The sequence below is a fragment of the Loxodonta africana genome, chromosome 13, assembly GCF_030014295.1.
Source record: "Loxodonta africana isolate mLoxAfr1 chromosome 13, mLoxAfr1.hap2, whole genome shotgun sequence".
Lineage (NCBI taxonomy): Eukaryota > Metazoa > Chordata > Mammalia > Proboscidea > Elephantidae > Loxodonta > Loxodonta africana.
The window spans coordinates 69,691,628-69,709,189 of record NC_087354.1 but is presented as its reverse complement, the minus strand read 5'-3'; the positions used below and the strand labels follow the sequence as shown (position 1 = coordinate 69,709,189).

At 39.4% G+C, this 17,562-nt stretch overlaps 1 protein-coding gene across 2 annotated transcripts in view; it reads left to right on the top strand.

The window, feature by feature from the left end:
* The window catches only part of NR3C2 (nuclear receptor subfamily 3 group C member 2), a 349,336-nt gene that overhangs the window by 298,925 nt on the left and 32,849 nt on the right, over positions 1 to 17,562 (top strand). The window lies entirely within an intron of this gene.

Sequence of the window (17,562 nt, the reverse complement as noted above, 5' to 3'; positions counted from 1 at the left end):
TTCCAACTCATGGTGACCCTATAGGACAGAGTAGAACTGCTCCATAGAGTTTCCAAGGTGCACCTGGTAGATTCGAACTCCAGCCCTTCGGCTAGCAGCCGCAGCACTTAACCGCTATGTCACCAGGGTTTCCATAGTAACATAAATGACATATATGTATGAAAAATAACCTTTTTTTCAAAATCCCAAAAACTATTAGAAGAGTTGCATTGTTTTACATTTTTATAAATCTCGTACATTTGGCTTACAAGAAGGGAGTGCAGTCTCATGTCTTCTCCTTACCTTCATTCGGTTGTGATATGTTGTTTTGGTTGAAGTGTATGAAGAAAAAAGCCTACTTTTGGTTGAAGTATATGAAGAAAAAACAGTCTCATGAAGACCTCACAGGTCCTTGAAAGGGTCTTGGGGATGCCCAGAAATCCTCAGACCACACACTTTGTGAATCACTAGACTAGATGATTTCTAAAACTCAATCCAGACTCTAGAGTCCACGTGTCTAATTCTGTGACCAACTAGCTCTTCGCCTTGGAGTCAAGTTCTAGATATTCGTTTCCTCATTCAAGAGAATAATCTGTATTTTAGATACGAGAGAATCAAAGGTAAATAGAACATATACCGTGTACTTAAAAGACTCTCAGTCTACTAGCAAAGTAGCAATTGAACCTACGACTTGCCATTTACGATACCTGATGCTTTGGTATGAATAGTCTCACTTATATTCAATTATGTTTTAAGGTAAGTAGTATTATCACTACTTTTTAAGTGATGCAGCTGCTTCAGGCAGAGAGAAGGTCAGTAAATAATCCAAGATCACATAGTCACTGAGAGATGGACCTCAGGTTTGAGCCTAGGGTTTATATCAAAGCCCATGCTGTTTTCATTGTACCACGTGCCTCCCCTTCTTGGCAAAGGGGTGAAGGTGGAACAGTCTCAAAAGTCCCTTCCAACCTCTTACAGTTTTTGACTCTGGTGGTTTTTATCACGAGATAACTTATTTTTATAGCTTTGGTAGCTTGGTTAGAATGAGGTCAATTAAAAAAATTTGAGGACAGTGTTATAAATGAGTATCCTAATCAGTAAGATTAAAGTCTTTGTTTTTATTTCTCCTGGTTAGCCCAAGTATTATGACCAACGGCTGACATTTCACCCATCAGTGATAAATGTTGAGAATATCGACAATATGCAAAGTACCATAGTGGCCATTGTAAGGAATCCAAACAACCAAAATTTTCATCCTCCAGAATTTGATTATGTGGTTAGTGAGTTCAGACATAGGTACCTGAAGAGTTGCCTAACAAGAGGAAGAGCAAATGAGAATTAAGTTTTGTCAGTGAGTGCTCCTGGAGCATAGAGAGAGACTGATTGCTCTGGGTCGAGTGGTAGAAGAAAGCTGCCGGACAGAACTGACTGGCTTTAAAGGCTGTGTTAGCTTCTAAAGGAGGGCTAGAATTTGGGAAGGCGTGGCGAGGAGGGTGGTACAATCCAGGTATGAGAAACTGTCAAGTACTGTACCAGAGCAGAAAAGGGGATCAGTCTCTGAAACCCAGAGTTGAAGTATCAAACCATGGGCATGGAGAATTGTGGGCTTACAGCTCAAAACAGAGGGGCTGTTTCTTTCCCGCTCCCCTTTTTTTCTTGACATTTCTGCCTTCTTTACTGTAGTTTCCACTTCCCTCCTTCCTTGTATGACGGGCCTTTCCTCCCCCCACTTCTATTCTTACCCTTTCACTTCTGCTTGACTCTGTTTTCCCCTCCATTTTCTGGCTTTCTCTTTTCCTCCCTTCCGTTTTTCTTGTTTTTCTCCATGTTTTTGTTAGTTGTTACCAAGTCAATTCCAACTCTTAGCGACCCCACAGGACAAAGTAGAACTGCCCCATAGGGTTTTCAAGGCTGTAATCTTTGTGGGAACAGATTTCCACGTCTTTTCACCTGCACAGCCCCTGGGTAGGTTTGAATGGCCAGGCTTTCAGTTAGTGTTCAACTGTTGCACCACCAGGGTTCTTTCTTCTCCCCATAAACCAAAAGAACCAAACCCGTTGCTGTTGAGTCGATTCCAACTCATAGCGACCCTATAAAAAAAAGGAAAAAACAGTCGCTATCAGGACAGCTCTGACTCGTGGCCAACCCCATGTGTTTCAGAGTAGAATTGCCTTCCATAGGGTTTTCAGTGGTTGAGTTTTCAGAACTTGATTGCTCAGCCTTCCTTCTGAGACACCTCTGGAGGGATTCAGACCGCCAACCTTTCAATTAGCAGCCAAGCGCTGTTTGCACTACCCAGAGACTCCCATAGTCTCACTATCTGTCATGTAGAGTGGGACGGTGTCACCAGTTATTGCACTTATTAAGTAGAATGGTATACTCCAGTGTCTTAAGTTTGCAGTTAGGTTTGTTAAGGCTTTCACAGATTTTTTCAGGGAGAATAAGCCTGATTAAACAAATTTGCTTTTTCACTTCAGTGTGACCTTTTCAGCTCTTTTCTTTTGGTGGTCCCCTAAATGGAAAACCTTTTCTTGCAACCAGCATTGGTCTTGGCCTTAAAATCATTGAAATTTCTGTTTCAGGAATTAGTTAAAGAAATGGCTTTGCTTTTTTTCTTCTCCTGGCTGCTGTTCCTTGTCTTTGTTGCAAAAATTGTTGCAGCTAACTATGTCCTTAATACTACCTCAGCTCCAAACCACAGTTCCTTGTGCTGAGAATTACATGAGGAAGGGTCTTGGATTATATTTCCCTCTCTCTCTTAGAAGGTTGCAGAGAGCCTAGTACTTCCTAGGGGCAGTGGTCCTGCCTGCTCAAGAGATCACAAGGAGATAATACCTTTGAGGGTGTTGGCCTTTACACTCATCGCATCTACATAATGATCACAAAGCCCAAAGTATAATTCATTTTTGTTAAAATACTGTAGTCATTAAAGAGAAACAGTATGGCCGCTTCTGATTAGAAGGAGTTCACAGAATTTCTAAGTGGAAATGAAGGTGAGAATCTGTCAGCTGCACTCTCCAGTTATCTTGACTACCAGTTTTATACAAGCAGATGAGAAAGATAAGCTTTTCGGTTATACATTGAATAAGCATTCTATTCATTTCATGTGCATGTATAGTAGGTGTTTCATTGTTGACATTTTAATGGGAAATAGATGTCGTTCCTAGTGTAGTGTCCTGGTGGTGTTAGACTTGTTTCACCCCGTAATGAATGATGCAGTTGTTCATAATGTCCTGAACAAAGTCTGCTCTGTGGCAGATGTTCAGAATCGGTAATGAGAAGGGGCACATGGCTCATCTCTAATAAATTAATTGAGATGAACATCACCTTTCTTTTATTCAGGCAGATGATTTCTCAGGTTTTGGAATGATTCAAACAAAAGAAACTATCTTTCAACCAGAATTGTGTCACCTGAAAATGTTTTTTACAACATTCAGCTAATAAATTTAATGTTGTTTTTGTTAGGTGTAGTCGAGTCAGTTATAACTCATGTTTGGCCCTGGAATCCTTCAAAATTGCAGATCGAGTCTTGAATTTTTTCTTCAGTTCTTTCAGCTTGAGAAATGCGGAGCGTGTTCTCTTTTAGTTTTCTAATTCCAGGTCTTTGCATATTTCATTATGATACTTTACTTTGTCTTTTCAAGCCACCCTTTGAAATTTTCTGTTCATTTCTTTTATTTCATCATTTCTTCCTTTCACTTTAGCTACTCTGTTCAAAAACAAGTTTCAGAGTCTCTTCTGACATCCATTTTGGTCTTTTCTTTCTTTCCTGCCTTTTTAATGACCTTGTGCTTTCTTCATGTATGATGTCCTTGATGTCATCCCACAACTCGTCTGGTCTTCAGTTGTTAGTGTTCAGTGTGTCAAATCTATTATTAGGGTGCCCTCTAAATTCAGATGGGATATACAGGATCATACTTTGACTCTCGTGGACTTGTTTGAATTTTCTTGAGCTTCAACTTGAACTTGCATATGAACAGTTGATGATCTGTTATGCCATTGGCCCCTGGCCTTGTTCTGGCTGATGATATAGAGCTTCTCCATTGTCTCTTTCCACAGATGTAGTCAATTTGATTCCTGTGTATTCCATCTGGTGAGGTCCACCTGTATAGTAGCTGTTTATGTTGTTGAAAAAAGGTATTTTAAGTGAATGGGTTGTTGGTCATGTGATCTCCTGTGTTGTTTCTCTCATCAGGATCTCTTATTTTCCAACTACTGATCCTTCTTCTTTGTTTCCAACCTTTGCATTCACCAGTAATTATCCATGTATCTTGATTACACGTTTGATCGATTTCAGACTGCAGAAGTTGGTAAAAATCTTCAGTTTCTTCATCGTTGGCATTAGCGGTTGGTATGTAAATTCAAATAATAGTCATATTAACTGGTCTTCCTTGTAGGCGTATGGATATTATCCTATCACTGGCAGTGTTGTAGTTCAGGATGGATCTTGGAACGTTCTTTTTGACATTTCTCTTCAATTTGTCATTTACCATACAGTAGACTGTATGGTTGTCTGATTCTATATGGCAAATACCAGTCCATTTCAGCTGATTAATGCCTAGACTATCTATGTTCAAGCATTCCATTTCATTTTTGACAACTTGTAGTTTTCCCGGATTCATTCTATGTTCCAATTATTAATGGATGTTTGCAGCTGTTGCTTCTCATTTTGAGTTGTACCACGTCAGCAAATGAAGGTCCCGCAAGCTTTACTTCATCCACACCATTAAACTCAACTTTGAGGAGGCAACTCTTCCCCCCTCGTATTTTGAGTGCCTTCCAACCTGGGGAGCTCATCTTTCAGCACTATATCAGACATTGTTTCGCTGCTGTTCATAATGTTTTCAGTGGCCAGTTTTTTTAGAAGTAGATAGGCAGGTCCTTCTTCATCATCTGTCCACCATGGGTGACCCTGCAAGTATTTGAAGTACTGGTGGCATAGCTTCCAGTATCACAGCAGCACGCAAGCTACCACAGTATGACAGGTGTGGTGAAATGAATTTAAGTGTCTGTGATAATAGAGCCTCTGGAGGTTTAGCTATTTTCCTCTTCCAAAAGCAAGGCTTTCAAGATAGAAGAAGGAAACTGTGATCCTGAAAAATGAGCACAGTGTCTTGCTAACCTCCACATCCCCACCCTAACACGTTCACACACTGCCGAAGTCACCTCTCGCAAGTGTGAGCCACTCTCTCATATTGCCCTGAAGCACGGTTGCACACCTGAGTTCTATCAGAGTAAGTGTACTTCTTTATAACCTATGCCTGATTCTAGTTACTGTAATAATGTGACTTTTGGTCAGGGAAAATATGATTCCATAAGTTACAGGTTAATATAGGTCTTTTATTGTATCAGGAAAAAGTAATCTGCTTTAACCCTTTCCCCAAATAGTCTGGTAGCATTTCTAAATTTAACAATTAACTTTATTTACATTTTTGAAATTTAGTAGTTAATCATTTTTATGGCCCCTTTTTACAATGAGGAAACTGCTGTAGCTTATTGAAATTAAGCAGTGTTTTGAAGTTTATACCCAAATGTCCGTTTAAAGCAATAATAACTCACTGAAAGTTTTCTGTCTTCTGTGTAACCATCTGAGGTCTGCATACCTGTAAATTACCAGAAATTTTAGTGTTAACTATTCCTACAAATAAGAGGCTTAACGATGGAAAATAAAAAATAGATTTCACTGGAGAATAAAAAATAGATTTCACTGGAGAATATTATTCTTTTGTATCCTTTCTGTGTGTATGCAATTCTGGCAGTAAGTCTTAACATGGTTAGCATTTATTCCGTGAGGTACCTAGCATGCTGTTGGGTATTTTAACCTTAACGTAGTGGTTAAGAGTGTAGGCTCAATGACCAGACTGCCCCGATTCAAAACTTACAATTCAGCCATAGTGTTTTCAGTGAGATTTGACTCTTCCAAAACATTTTGTGGGATAAATAAATCCCTTTATCTAGTCTAGTCAAGTACTAGAGCTGCTCTTCAGTCAAGGACATACATAAACCTCCTTACCAAAGCCAAGAATCAAAATGCTTGGTTTCCAAAAAAAAAAACAAACTCATTGCTGTCTAGTCAATTCCAACTCATAGCGACCCTATAGGACAGAATAGAACTGCCCCATAGGATTTCCAAGGAGCACCTGGTGGATTTGAACTACCAACCTTTTGGTTAGCAGCCATAGCGCTTAACCACTACTCCGTGCTTCGTTTACTAGGTCTTAAAATGTCCAGTGAATCATCAGGCCAGTCTGTGTGCCCTTTACTGGAATGGCGATTGATAATAGGGCTTTCTAGTAGGAATAGAGCACCAGTAGTATTTGTTCGTTTATACCAAAGGCACCCAGTGTTGGTGTAGATAACAAAACCAAAATCCAAACCCAGTGCCATCGAGTCGATTCCGACTCATAGCGACCCTATAGGACAGAGTAGAACTGCCCCCATAGAGTTTCCAAGGAGCGCCTGGCAGATTCAAACTGCTGACCCGCTGGTTAGCAGCCGTAGTACTTAACCACTACGCCACCAGGGTTTCCGGTGTAGATAATAGTGAAATATTATTCTCTGTTAATCTTCTGTAGTTCACTGCATTCTTTTTCGTATTTTAGTGTGAGATATTTTACAAGGACCTCATGTAATATGATAGGTAGAGCCATGAAAAGTTGCTTAGAAATCACTTTTTGACATGTACTATATTGTAACTGGCTTAAGGACATTCAGAATCCCTCAAGCCAGTTAACATTGGACAAAGGTTTAAGCCAGAACATTTTCGTAATGTGTTTAATCACAGATATCCCCAATTTAACTTTCTCTAAAATGTGAATTTTTATAGTGGGTTGTAGCTTTATGTTTTCTTTCCTCTATCACAAATATATCTCCTTGTAACCAGAAGAAACTGTGGTGACTACATAAATATTGAAATATCTGAAGTACAAAGGAATGTTTTGCAAAAACCTAAATATAAGAATTTATGGTTAAAAAAAAAAAAGTATCCAGAGTCCTAGGACTATCATTGGTAGATTATGGTTGCCATGTAACCAGGCCTCTTTAGATTTTTCTGTTGTTGCGTGTTATTTTGATCCGTGCGGCGTTCGTTAAAGTCAGCGCAAATCTTGATGCTCAAGTCCAAGGACAGTTCTATGAAAACATATTCCTTCTGGAACATCAATTAAGGAGACAGTCAAAACATTGAATCGGCTTTTAACTATTACTAGAATTGACCGTATAAAATTAATAGAAGATAAATGAACTTCATAGAGACTGCTGAAACACCAGTCTCTCTAGCACATTAGTCCAGTGAAGCAAACCACAAACGACATTCTCAAGCCATTCCCAGACCTAAGCAGCTGAGCTCTGTCCTGGCTGTAGATGAGGGATGTCAGCACTGTAAAAACGAATAGACATCAGAACTGCAACAAGCAAAAAGGGCATCCTACAGCTACATCTTGTTTGTCAGTTAAGGAAAAATCTAGTAAGACTATGAAAAAAATAAAATCACCATGAATGGGAATAATTTGAATGCTCAAATTGGGGTCATTTTTATTCTAATTAAAATTTGGGGGAAAAAAGAAAACTGTTTCTGCATCATGTTTTTTAGGAAAATAACAAGCCCGAGACAGGGACCATCTGTTACGCTGACCATGTGACTAGATGTTAGATTTATTCAGACATAATGATGTGGTTTGTAGTATCATATGTAGTAAGGTCTGGTCTTTATAGATCTGCTGTGGTGGTGTGTGTACCCACACTACTCAAGTTATTTTAATTCTCTGTTGTAAGACTGACATTATGGCTGCATACATTGTAACATATAACATACATATATTCCTAGAAGCAGTTCAGTGAAATAATAGCATGTTAGTTAGCAGACACGCTTCTTAAGAGGCCTCTTTTTGAGATTCCAGGGACTTGAGAGAATTCAAGCCCGAATGAGCATTATTTTGTTTTGCTTATATCTTCAAAGAGATCGTCATGTGTCTACAAAGCAATTAGAATCCATGAAATCCATTGGATTTACCTGTTCTCAATTGCCACCCACCGTGTGTTTGTCAGTTTGTCATACTGTGGGGGCTTGCATGTTGCTGTGATGCTGGACGCTATGCCACTGGTATTCAAATCCCAGACAAAATAAAATGTTATGATAACATGTGCAAATACCTGGAGATAGAAAACCAAAAAGGAAGAACACGCTTGGCATTTCTGAAACTGAAAGAACTGAAGAAAAAATTCAAGCTTTGAGTTGCAATACTGAAGGATTGTACAGGGAAATGACGCAGGAAGCATCAAAAGAAGATGGAATGAATACACAGAGTCATTATACCAAAAAGAATTGGTTGACCCTATTATAAGAACTCAAGGTTTAAACACAGAAGAAAACATTCTTTGATGGTTAGGAGGGTAGGGAGGAAGGGAGAGAGGTGTTGACTGATTAGATAGTCGACAAGAATTATTTTAGATGAAGGGAAGGACAACACACAATACCAGGGAAGTCAACACAGCTGGACTAGTCCAAAAGCTAAGAAGTTTCCTGAATATAACCAAACACTCCTAGGGACAGAGTAGCAGGGGCAGGGGTCTGGGGACCATAGTTTCAGGGGACATCTAGGTCAATTGGCATTACAAAGTATATTAGGAAAACATACTGCATCCCACTTCGGTAAGTGGCATCTGGGGTCTTAAAAGCTAGCAAGCAGCCATCTAAGATGCATCAATTGGTCTCAGCCCTCCTGGAGCAAAGGAGAATAAAGAACACTGAAGACACAAGGAAAATGTGAGTTCAAGAGAAAGAAAGGGCCACATAAACCAGAGACTCCATCAGCCTGAGACCGGAAGAACTAGATGGTGCCCAGCTACCACCAATGACTGCCCTGACAGGGAACACAATAGAAAATCCCTGATGGAGCAGAAGAAAAGTGGGATGCAGACCTCAAATTCTAGTAAAAAGACTGGACTTAATTGGTCTGACTGAGACTAGAGGAACCCTGAAGGTCATGGCCCCCAGACTCTCTCTTAGCCCAAAACTAAAACCATTCCCGAAGCCAACTCTTCAAAGATTAGACTGGACTATAAAACATAAAATGATTCTGGTGAAGAGTGTACTTCCTAGCTCCAGTAGACACATGACACTATGTGGGCAGCTCCTGTCTGGAGGCCAGATGAGAAGGCAGAGGTAGACAGGAGCTGGTTGAATGGACATGGGAAATACAGGGTGGACAAAAACAGTATGCTGTCACATTGTAGGGAGAGCAACTAGGGTCACATAACAATGTGTGTGTAAGTTTTTGTATGAGAAACTGCCTTGAATTATAAACTTTCACTTAAAGCACAATTAAAAAAATAAGTAAATAAATAAAAAAGAATTGGTTGATGTTTAGCTCTTTCAAGAGGTAGCATTTGATCAGTAACTGATGGTACTGAAGGAAGAAGTCCAAGGTGCACTGAAGGCACCGGTGAAAGACAAGGCCCCAGGAATTGACGGAATACCAGTCGAGATGTTTCAGCAAATGGATGCAGCGCTGGAAGTGCTCACTTATCTATGCCAAAAAATTTGGAAGACAACTACCTGGCCAACTGACTGGGAGAGATCCATATTTATGCCTGTTTCCAAGAAAGGTGATCCAACCAATTGCAGAAATTATCAAGCAATATCATTAATATCACACAGAAGTAAAATTTGGCCGAAGATCATTCAAAAGTGGCTTCAACAGTGTATCAACAGGGAACTGCCAGAAATTCAAGCTAGATTCAGAAGAGGACGTGGAACCAGGGATATCGTTGCTGATGTCACATGTATCCTGGCTAGAAGCAGAGAATACCAGAAAGATGTTTACCTTTGTTTTACTGACTGTGCAAAAGCATTCGACTTTGTGGATCATAACAAATTATGGATAGCATTGTGAAGAATAAGAATTCCAGAACACTTAATGGTGCTCATAAGGAACCTGTACATAGATCAAGAGGCAGTCGTTTGAACAGAACAAGGGGATATTGCATGGTTTAAAGTCAGGAAAGGTGTGTGTCAGGGTTGTATTCTTTTACCATACTTATTCAATCTATATGCTGAGCAAATAATCCGAGAAGCTGGACTCTATGAAGAAGAGCAGGGCATCAAGGTTGGAGGGAGATGCATTAACAACCTGCATTATACAAATGACACAACCTTACTTGCTGAAAGTGAAGAGGATTTGAAGCACTTACTGATATAGATCAAAGACCTCAGCCTTCAGTATGGATTATACCTCAACATAAAACAAAAAATCCTCACAACTGGACCAGTAAGCAACATCATGATAAACAGAGAAAACATTGAAGTTGTCAAGGATTTCATTTTATTTGGATCCATAGTCAGCACCCATGGAAGCGGCAGTCAAGAAATCAAAAGACAAAAGACGCATTGCATTGAGCAAATGTGCTGCAAAAGACCTGTTTAAAGTGCTGAAAAGCAAAGATGTCATCTTGAAGACTAAGGTGCGCCTCACCCAAGCCATGATGTTTTCAGTCTCATCATATGCATGTGAAAGCTGAACAGTGAATAAGGAAGACTGAAAAAGAATTGACACCTTTGAGTTGTGGTATTGTTGAAGAATATTGCATATACCATGGACAGCCAAAAGAATGAACAGATCTGTCTTAGAAAAGGAACAACCAGAATGTTCCTTCAAAGCAAGGACAGAGAGACCATGTCTCACCTACTTTGGACATGTTATCAGGAGGGATCAGTCCCTGGAGAAGGACATCATGCTTGGTTAGAGGGTCAGTGAAAAAGAGTAAGATCTTCAACAAAATGGATTGAGACAGTGGCAGCCACGGCTCGAGGATAACAATGATTGTGAGGATGGCACAGGACTGGGCATTGTTTGATTCTGTTGTGCATGTGGTCGCTATGAATCAAGGGCACCTAACAACGACAGTAGTTGCCACCAGGTATTTATCAATCACGTAATCGTGGACCTATGCACCACACAGAAATCAGTCAGAAAAAGACATGCACACTTATCCAGAAGGACAAAGAACTTCAAAATGATGAGGGTTGTCTGTTGTTTAATCCAAGGGTTGAAGTGAATACTTCAAAGGTTTCTTTTTTTTAATTCCTTACGAAATAAAGTGATGTCTTACACACCTAAAAGGTGTTAAGCCGACAAAGAGACGGTTTAGTGCAATATTGCTAAAGGATCTTAAGTAAAAAAATGCTATTGTACTTATTTTGGGCTCCGTGCAGAAGTGTTGGGAACCTCTTGTGCTCTGGCATTTATAAAATCAGCCAGTGTGAAAGGATTAAATGGATTAAATATGAATTCTTGGAAAGAAAAAGAAGTGATAAAGGTGATACTTTTTTCCCTGTTCCCTTCGGTACCAAAACTGTAACAGGCAGGCTTTTGAGGAATTGTTTCTGAGTGACTTTTTGTAAATATGATTTATTTACAGTAAAGCCATGGTTATATACCAAAAAAAAAAGGGGGGGGTTATCCTTCCTATTTTCAAAAAGCATTTAGCACAGCTTGCAATAAAAACACAGATAAAGACTGAAAATTCATCAACACACAAAGAGGCAAGCAATAAAAATAGAGGAGTAAACAAGGGTTGTAGGGATTCTCTTCTAAGTAGAAGTTGGCATTATCCATTCATGAAGAAAGAACCCTTTTCCAGGCCCTAGATTCAGGAGAAGTGTATCACATAAGTCTCTTTATAAGGATAATTAGTAACCAGAAAGAAAAGGGAGCCTCAACAGCCCTTTCACAAAGTTGCAGAATTGTTCCACAAAGGGCTTTTTCTTGGGGCAGCTTTCAGTGGAGGCAAAATATTAAATAATATCTCTGTAAAATGCACTGTCCTAAAGACCTTTGACTTTCTAGTGGTTTGGCTGAGTGCCAGGGTAACACTCGAGAGGTCTTTAAGGAGTAAATGGGAAGTATACTCTTAGAAGTATCCACCTCAAAGATGAACTCAACAGAACCCTTAACAAGAACAGTGGAAGAGAGCTTAGAATGAGGTTGATGGTGGGAACCTGAATCAGGCAGGAGGTAAACTCAAGCCGTCACACAAATTTACAAGCTAGAGGATGGAAGAGCCTGGCTTGCTTTCTCATTGTAAACATTCCGGCTAATCCTTAGAGTTCCCAAGTTCTCTGGATCTCCTTTGCCAGGAAAGTTTTTATATTCTGGGTTTACCAAATAGGTATTTATATCATAACAGAATGTTAATATGATTCCAGGATTGCATTTAGTTTGGGATAGTAATTTTCCCAGTCAAATTGGCTGCTCCAAATGGACCACCAGATATCTGAATAAGTAAGCCTTTCAGGTAGTTCTTTTAGTAATGTCTTGGTAAGCCAGTACCAAAAAAAAAAAAAAAACTTGCCAGTGAGTCGATGTTCCTCTGACAGCCATTGGCCAATGGGTTCACTGAACACTTCTCCTAATGGCAAATAGGGCAACACTGTTAACGTGTAATGATGGCAAGAGGGCTTGGGTCCTGTAGATACAAAAGCTGTTCAGCTTATGTAATTACTAAGTTAAAAGCAGGCAGCTAGCATGCAGATCATTTAAATTTCGAATACCATACTCACTCTGACTTTTATGGGCTTTTTCTAATTCACACTATTATTGTTATGTGGACAAGCCTTCTTCCCAACCCCAAATTTTCTGGAAGAAAGAAAAAAAAAATTCTAGCACTTTGATTATTTACTTTTGTTCCAAGTGGATCAGGTTCAGAGAAGGTATATTATTTTAACTTAATACTTAAAAACTTTCTCAATGATCATAGAATTATAGCTTAATAATATGGATGTAGCACAGTGGTTAAGAGCTTGGCTGCTAACCAAAAGGTCGGCAGTTCAAATCTACCAGCCTCTCCCTGGAATCCCTACGGGGCAGTTCTACTCTGTCCTAAAGGGTCACTTATGAGTAGGAATCAACTCGATGGCAATGGATTTGGTTTTGGTTTGTTTAAGAAAGAAGCAGAGAAAGTTTTTAGATTTAGTTATTTTAGCTATGTTATGAAACTGGTTTCCTAATTTGAGAAAATGACAAGTTATACAGAAATATCGAAGTGTTTCTTTGAAAGTAGTATTTTAGCACTGTAGTTTTTCTTGATCTTAACACAGCATCCTTGGAGTTAGAACTGTGTTTCTGTGCCTTCTTTGGTTGTTGTATGTATGTGTTTATTCCAAAGTAGAGTTTATTCTGTTCCTCCAAACAAGAAGATGTTTGGGATGACATGTCCAGAAATAGAGATTTAAAAAAAACCACACCCATTGCCATCCATTTGATTCCAACTCATAGCAAGATCATCAGATGCCAGTTATTCAGGTCTGGTAAACCAGTTGCTGTCCGGTCATTTCTGCCTCACGGTGACCCATGTATGCCAGTGTAGAATTGTGTTCCCTGGGATTTTCAGGGGCTGGTTTTTGTTTCACAGGTGGATTGCCAGACCTTTCTTTCAAAGAGCCTCTGGATAGATTTGAACCTCCAACCTTTCAGTTAGCAGCCAAGCACGTTAACAATTTATACCATGCAGGGACTCACTTTAATGCAGATGTTTCCTACCCCAGTAATCTCCTACCACCTTTACATAAGTCCACTGCTCAAGGATGACTTCTGGTCATGCATTAACTTTTATTTTTCAGAAGCATTATACAAACTTGTTTTTCTTTCCCTAGTTAGTCTGCATACTTTTATATTATTCTTCTCAGAATGAGATAAAATTGTAAAATGAATAAACACACGCAGCAAAGAGTATTTCTGTGAAATAACATTGCAGAGTTAATACCAGTGTCATTCCAGAATGATCGTCCTTGTTTCAGATTCTTCGGATGTACATTTCTGTACATTTAATCTCATTGCACAAAAATGATGTGATGTAAAATCTATTTTCAAGATGGCTTATTTTCTTGAAATTTCAAACAGTCGACAGCTTTATTGAGTAGACACTAGTCTTCGAGAACTCAATTTCATGCAGTGGAAACAGCAATGGAATTTGAATATGCAAAATTGTACCATATAAACAAATGAGTGAATGTAATAGCAAAATATATAAACCCCCCCCAAAAAAACCCACTGCCGTCGAGTTGATTCCGACTCATAGCGACCCTACAGGACAGAGCAGAACTGCCCCATGTGGTTTCCAAGGAGCGTCTGGCAGATTGGAACTGCTGACCTTTTGGTTAGCTACCAGGGTTTCCACAAAATATATGAGGTACCAAATATCTCTATATGGTTGTATGATGCTGGAGAAAAGAGCTAGAAACTGTACGCCAGCTGGAAACCTGGCAGAAAGGCATAGGTTTTGAAGTTAAAAAAATACCTAGGTTTGAATCTGGTTGCATCACTAACCAAATTTCCTTCTCTCAAACATAAGGATAATTCCTAATAAGGCATTGTAAGAATTAACAAGAAGAAATTTAGCACGGGCATATGGTAGGTACTCCATACCCACTAGGCCTGAAGATGGCCACAGAGGCTATCTAAGAGTTAGAGCCGCTGTTCATCCTGAAGTGGCAAAAATGTTTTCTTTAGGTGCATTTGCCACACATTAAAGTTCTGATCTGTTTTCAGGTAGAATCTGAGGTCTGTCTTTAATCTGTGTGGATGTTTTGTTAACACGTCTGATGAAGGCGTTGACACTGAGGTGTTTAGTTCTCGGGTTCTCTTTTAGGCAAGTCACTTCCACCTTCCCGAAAACCCGCGTTCTCTCCAGTTCTTCGATTGAATTACCGTCCTATAGACAGATAATAGTACTAACAACAATAATAATCCAAGATTGTTTTTCTGCCAAGTCATTTTAAGAATTTGATTTTTTGTTTTTAGGTTTTAACCAAAATGATCATTGGTCCTTTGATAAGAAGCATTTTCTTCTCTCCATTATATCAGGGTATTTGTACAATACTTCATAATCTGTTAGGAACTTCGGTACATTTAGTTCTTAACAGCCCTGCAAGCTTGGAATTATTATTAGTATCCCAGTTTTACATATGATAAACTCAAGTCTCAGAAGTTACACGGGTGTAGGATCACACCCATGTAATTCTACATAAAAATCAGCACACTGCAGGGCCGATGGGCTGGGTCTCTAGGCCCTGCTGCGAGCAAAGACAGCGGGGGCATCTCCCCTAGCTACAACACTAGGTAGTTCGAAGAATCAAATGCATCTGGGTGTATTTTTAAAACTGCATGGTGTCATATGCATGTCTACTGTGTTTGTTCCCTGGGCATCCTGATTGGCAGTCTGCTTTTTTTTACCCCATTTTAGTCCCTGGGTGGCTCAAACAGTTAAGTGCTCAATACTAACCACAAGGTTGGCAGTTCAAATCCTTCCAGAGGTGCCTTGGAAGAAAGACCTGGCAGTCTACTTCCAAAAGATCACAGCCATTGAAAACCCTGCGGAGCACAATTCTACACTGAAAAACATGGGATCACCATTAGTTGGAATCAACTCGACAGCAACTGGTTTTGTTTTGTTTTGTTTTGACTCCATTTTGAAATCTAAATCTTTCTTTCTTGAAAATGTTTTGAGAACTTCACAATGCCAAATCTACTTTTTTAGCCATTTGCAATCTACGTTGTGTAAATTTTCTTGCTCTCATCATCATCATATGCAGATCTCTCAGTCTTCATTTGGTTATCTATGCTTATTCACTTTTCCTTTCCTTCACTCTTTAATTCATTCATGAAATATTTATTGAACAAAGATTGAATATGATATTTCTCTCTCATTCTATATGACATTCAAAATTGTGATACGTTCAAACAAATGAAACTTAACAGCAGTTAAAGTGAATAAACTTAGAGCTACCTGTTTTAAATGGATATACCTAAAAACTAAACATTGAATAAAAATAGGTTGCAGAAGGATGTGCATGTCTAATTTCAAATTACATAAAACAAAGAAGTACTATATTCTGTTTTTATAGGTGTACACTTGTGTAGTAAAGTATAAACATCTGAGTGGAATGATAATCATTCAAACTAGATGGTTACGTTTTTGAGTGAGGGAGGCGGATAGGACCAGGGAGGGAGACAGATAAGGCCTTAGCTGTGTTATTTTGAATTAAAATATATATATAGCAAATATAGCAAGACGTTAGCATTTGTTAGCATTATGGTAGATCCATGTTGTTGCCGTCAAGTCAGCTCCAGCTCATGGTGACCTTATGTAAAACAGAACAAAACTTTGTTTGGTGTTGTGCAGTCTTCATGGTTGTTGGTATGCTTGAGTCTGTTGCTGTGGCCATTGTGTGAGTGTATCTCATTGAGGGTTTCCCTCATCTTTGCTGACCCAAACGTGGTGTATTTTTCTAGCAATTGGTCGTTCCTGATGAAGTGGCCAAAGTAAGTGAGCCGCTATCTCACCATTTTTGCGTCTAAGCAGCATTCATATTGTTGTTGTTAGGTGCCGTTGAGTAGATTTTGACTCATGGCGACCCTAGGCACAACAGAACAAAACACTGCCCAGTCCTGTGCCACCCTCACAGTTGGTGCTATGCTTGAGCCCATTGTTGCAGCCCCTGTGTCAATCCATCTCATTGAGGGTCTTGCCTTTTTTGCCGACCCTCTACTACATGATGACCTTCTCAAGGGACTGATCCTTCCTGTCAAGATGTCCAAAGTATGTGAGACATAGTCTCGCCATCCATGCTTTTAAGGAGCATTCTGGTTGTACTTCTTCCAAGACAGACTTGTTCGTTCTTTTGGCAGTCCATGGTATATTCAATATTCCTCACCAACACCACAATTCAAAGGTGTCAGTTCTTCAGTCTTCCTTATTCATAAGCACCATTCATAGGCTCCTGCTACTTTTCTGTGTTTGAGTGTTCGTGTTCAAAATATTTCCTTAATTAAAAATAGCTTTCCAGCTTATGGGGCAGGGAAGACTTATAATAATAATGCACAGCAAAAAAACACCCCGTTCCATTATGGTTTCCTTATAACTGGCATTCTGAGTTGAGATATAAGAGAATTCTGCCCATTGAGGGGGACTTGAGAACGCATCCCAGAACAGGTATTCCAGATGCATTTGCAATGTGGTTTTCCCACAGGCTCCTACCTGCTTTCATGCACCTTTAGAAACATATGAGCCATTGTGACCTTCTGTTTTTTTGGCCTTTGTCAAGTCTTCTCCCATTTTCATTAATAGCCTCTGTTCTACTTTTTATGCCTGGTCATCACAAAGCCTCCCAAAAGATTATTTTGAGGAAAAAATATCTCAGAACCAAAGTGATGTCTTCCTTCTCAAGCACAGAGGAAATAGTGACTTGCGTTATTAAATAATGCGGATATTGGTGAACATGTTTGTAGAGATTGCTCCACACTCCCACATCATTTTCTCCCTTTATCAGATTCAGTTTGACATTCTTAACCTTTTTTTTTTTTCATTGTTATTGTTTAATTTCCCCTTTTGAATGTGCTGCTGGAAATAGTTAACAAAACCATTTTGTGACCTCCGTTAGGAAAGAGCTAGAGAGTACCACGAGAAAATTAGGTTGGTTCTGAAGCCAGCCACCTCCAGATTTTAAAGTCATTGCCATCCTATATTCATAGCATCTAGCCCAGCTCTTTGCACATAGTAAGTGCTCAGTATCTCTGGCTTAAATGG